Below are 5,219 nucleotides of genomic sequence, written 5' to 3'. Positions count from 1 at the left end.
GCAGACATGGGCCATAATTATATTAAAGTGACATAGCTTTAAGAATTGACACGGTCCACAGGAAAACGCAGTGGAGATTACTGTAAAGAGGAAACGATAATGACTTTAGCGCCAGACACAAATCGCACAGACCCACGAGGGATTGGGGGTAAAGACACAAGAGTCGTTCAATTTCTTTGGTAGACAAATCACAGAGTACTGGACCGGTTTGAAACTGTCAGTCTGTCTACCTGTCTATCGGTCTGTAAATATCTCTGTCTGTCTTCATGTATATCGGTCTGTATATATCTCTGTCTGTCTGTCTGCCTGTCCATCGGTCTGTAAATATCTCTGTCTGTCTGTCTGCCTGTCTATCGGTCTGTATATATCTCTGTCTGTCTGTCTGCCTGTCTATCTGTCTGTATATATCTCTGTCTGTCTGTCTGCCTGTCTATCGGTCTGTATATATCTCTGTCTGTCTGCCTGTCTATCGGTTTGTATTATATTCATGTCTGTCTGCCTGTCTATCGGTCTGTATGTATCTCTGTCTGTCTGTCTGCCTGTCTATCGGTCTGTATATATCTCGGTCTGTCTGCCTGTCCATCGGTCTGTAAATATCTCTGTCTGTCTGTCTGCCTGTCTATCGGTCGGCATATATCTCTGTCTGTCTGTCTGCCTGTCTATCGGTCTGTAAATATCTCTGTCTGTCTGTCTGCCTGTCTATCGGTCTGTATATATCTCTGTCTGTCTGTCTGCCTGTCTATCTGTCTGTATATATCTCTGTCTGTCTGTCTGCCTGTCTATCGGTCTGTATATATCTCTGTCTGTCTGCCTGTCTATCGGTTTGTATTATATTCATGTCTGTCTGCCTGTCTATCGGTCTGTATGTATCTCTGTCTGTCTGTCTGCCTGTCTATCGGTCTGTATATATCTCGGTCTGTCTGCATGTATATCGGTCTGTATATATCTATGTCTGTCTGTCTATCTGTTTGTATATTTCTCTGTCTGTCTGTCTGCCTGTCTATCGGTCTGTATATATCTCTGTCTGTCTGTCTGCCTGTCTATCGGTCTGTATATATCTCTGTCTGTCTGTCTGCCTGTCTATCGGTCTGTATATATCTCTGTCTGTCTGTCTGCCTGTCTATCGGTCTGTATATATCTCTGTCTGTCTGTCTGCCTGTCCATCGGTCTGTAAATATCTCTGTCTGTCTGTCTGCCTGTCTATCGGTCTGTATATATCTCTGTCTGTCTGTCTGCCTGTCTATCGGTCTGTATATATCTCTGTCTGTCTGTCTGCTTGTCTATCGGTCTGTATATATCTCTGTCTGTCTGCCTGCCTGTCTATCGGTCTGTATATATCTCTGTCTGTCTGCCTGCCTGTCTATCGGTCTGTATATATCTCTGTCTGTCTGTCTGCCTGTCTATCGGTCTGTATATATCTCTTTCTGTCTGTCTGTCTGTCTATCGGTCTGTCTATATCTCTGTCTGTCTGTCTGCCTGTCTTTCGGTCTGTATATATGTCTGTCTGTCTGCCTGTCTATCGGTCTGTATATATCTCTGTCTGTCTTTCTACCTGGCTCTCTACCACAACACGGTGGCCAAGTGGTAAGGAAAGGTGAGCGGGAGGTCGTGGATTCGAACCGGGTCATACCTGAGACTTTAAAATTGGCAATCTAGTGGCTGCTCCGCCTGGCCTCTGGCATTATGGGGTTAGTGCTAGGACTGGTTGGTCCGGTGTCAGAATAATGTGACTGGGTGAGACATGAAGCCTGTGCTGCGACTTCTGTCTTGTGTGTGGCGCACGTTAAATGTCAAAGCAGCACCGCCCTGATATCACCCTTCGTGGTGGACTGGGCTCTCTCGGTGCCTGTGTGTCTCTCTCTCTATATCGGTGTCAGTCTGCCTGTCTCCTTTTATTTTATCCGTGACTGTCTCTCTGTCTCTGTCTGTCTCCCTCTTTCCTTTTCATACTCTCCCTTTTTACTGTCTGTGTGTCTCTCTGTCTCTGCCTGTCTGTCTGTCTGTCTCCCTCCCTCTTGTCTCTCTCTGTTTGTCGAAACCTGTCTTGGCGAAAGAGGAAATGGAAGATTATGACATCCCTTTGACTTAAAACCTAAACCTAAACCTATGTAACTACTGAATGCAGACTTTGTACGCAAACGGATCGAACATAAATTTATCGACAGGCTTTGTCCTGATACGTGTCGTTATAACTGTTCAGGGGAACTGCTGAACCAGATCATATCCAAATGTATGCATAGATTTATAGAGGAAGGAGATAAGAATAAAGGGGCGAAGGGGGGGGGTAGGGTTGGGGGGGGGGAGGGGCGACTGAGAGAGATTTATGTCTATCTGTGTGTCCGTATGTCTGATTGTCTAGGCCCTATCTGTTGTCTATCTGTCAGTCTGCTTATCAACGTGTCAGAGCGGCGAGTGCGTGTGACCTTTCACGTTTTGTTTTGCGTTCATTGAACGGGAAAGACATTCTATTTCTCAACAAAGCACACAAAGCCCAAATAGCAAGAGAAAAAAAAAGAATTTTTACTGTGTAGTGATGGGTCGACAGAGGAAGTAATCACTGCCACGCCGGCAGGAACGTGTTAGAACTTCATGCATAGAAAATGAAATGTAAACTTCCCCATCAGCGCGCGTGAGCAAATATACCTGACTGAACTATGTGCGTGTGTGTGTGTGCAATGTTGAAAAAGCCTGAAAAAAAAGAATTTCTCTCTGTCTCTCACTCTCTCTCTCTCTCTCTCTCTCTCTCTCTCTCTCTCTCTCACGCACACACACACACTCGGCGCGGCACGCACTGACGCTCGCACTGACACAAACTCTCTCTCCCCCCCCTCTCTCTCTCTCTCTCTCTCAAACTCTCTCTCTCTCACATACACACACACACAAACACACACTCTCTCTCAAACTCTCTCTCTCTCTCTCTCTCTCTCTCTCTCTCTCTCTCTCTCTCTCAACGAAACCGTAACGCAAGTTACCTTTCCCAGTTCAAACACACAGGGCAAACCAGGAACCAAGGCCAATAACCACGGAGCCGGAAATGGGTTACTTCCCTTCGTACGGGCGTCTTGTTTTCAGATCGTGTGAGTTCTGGGAGTGAAAGAGTGTCTACCGCCGACGACTAACTTGTGTGTTGACCAATTCATTATATTCCAGAATGTGTGTGTAAACCACGCGGGATGAGAAAACACAAGCATTCATATTGTGTGTGGCGTTGTCCCCAGACAATTGTATCAATAGTATTATATATATATTAACGCAATTTTTTCCGGGGGTCTCTCCACACTAGATTTGTTGAAAACTGTTTTAATCTGGCTTTCCTTTTTGTACTTGATTTGTTTGAAATGTGATCTTCCTTGTTCTTTCCTAGTTCTGCAGGTGCAGTCGATATTATTTCACATTTCCTTTGTAACTCGAGACAACATTACACAAAGCCCGATGGAATGAACTACTAACACACACACGCACACGCACGTACGCACCCACGCGCAAACCCAAGCACGCACGCACGCATACACACACACGCACGCATACACACACACACACACACACACACACACACACACACACACACACACACACAAGAGCGATTGAAAGAAAAAGAATGTGTAGCTTAATTCACCTGGGTTTTTTTGTAACGCAATGTGGCCTTCACTTTTCTTAAGAAACCCAAAACTGATTGATTGATTGATATATTAGTGATAACGTTCTTAAGTCAAAAATCAGAAGACAAACAATTGTTTTGTTTTATCGATTATACGTTCCACAAACCTACCATTCTTGCTTTTTGCGTTTTCATTTATAGACAAAACACAACAGAAACCATTCATCGTCGATATTTATACTTTCTTCGAACAACAGTATTTTTTTCTTCTATTTGTGTGTGTATATATATATATGTGTGTGTGTGTGTGTGTGTGTGTGTGTGTGTGTGTGTGTGTGTGTGTGTGTGTGTGTTGTAGATTTCTGAACGTTGGCCGTCTATCCGTTTCGCATTTCTTCATTCTGAAATAAAAAACCAACGTTTCTATCCATCTACCTGTCCGTGCGTGCGTGTGTGCGTGTGTGCTAATCCAGAAATCAAGGGCGACAGCATTGCCAGACGGGTCAGCGTGCGTTTTTTGTCGGTCAAATTGTTCTGCCAATCTCTCCTCTTTAATCTCTGGGTCCGGACATAATCCTTTTTAAGCATACATAATTAGCCAGCGTGCTCGGACAAAAAGACTATCATTTGTTCCCCAAAATAGAGGAAATTACACGCGCTTTCAGGATTAAAGCGCAAAAAGCTAACAATTGGCCCAGGAAATGATACGAACGCACCAAGAATAAAAAATGATTGGCACATAATCCAGTTTAAATCTCCGCCAGTGGCAGCTAAATATTCCTTTCAATGAACAATCTTGCTCGTCCACAAACAACAGAACAGGTTTAATGTTCTAATATTTGAATGTATAATTCTTCTTCTTCAGTGTTCCAGAATTTTCTGGTTACGTGTGAGCTCGTTTGCCCATTTGGGTTCCCCACACTATACTCTGAGAGCATAGTCAGCTTCACTCCGCTTTCGTTGAGTAGGCATGCTGGGTATTTTCGTGTTTCCATAACCCACCGAACTCCGACATGGATTACAGGATCTTTTCCGTGCGCACTTGGTCTTGTGCTTGTGTGTACACACGAAGGGGGTTAAGTCACTAGCAGGTCTGCACATAAGTTGACCTGGGAGATCGGGAATGTATAATGAAAGCTAACTCTTTCATGAAATATGTGAGTTGAGCCTCTGAGCCTGATTGACAAAAGACCATAACCATTCTGTATTGATCCAGTATTCATTTCAGACGATACAAATATGTGACAGCGTTTGGGAAAAAGAACATTCATTCCCGTGTTATTTTATTCAAACTGTATATGCTATTAAAGGCCCTTCACTTTCGGATCAAAGATTTTTGTTATAAGTATCACGTGACCGCCGCCGAAGTAAGAGTACATACCCCCCAAATCGACCTGACAATAACGTCAGGTAGGCCTACCAATTAAAAAATCGACAACAATTCAGAATGGGCGCAGCTTGGCAACTTTTACATACGAGAAGAACAGGTTCTTTTGTTTTGCTATCTTGCGTATCTCTTGTGTTATGTCATTTCTACTGATGCATGTAACTCCCCTAAGTTTTGGGAGAGGTATAGGAATACCTTTTAACGTACAAAACACTCAGACACAGTCAACCACTC

Source organism: Littorina saxatilis, linkage group LG15, assembly GCF_037325665.1.
Source record: "Littorina saxatilis isolate snail1 linkage group LG15, US_GU_Lsax_2.0, whole genome shotgun sequence".
NCBI lineage: Eukaryota > Metazoa > Mollusca > Gastropoda > Littorinimorpha > Littorinidae > Littorina > Littorina saxatilis.
Note: the sequence above shows the minus strand (reverse complement) of the source record.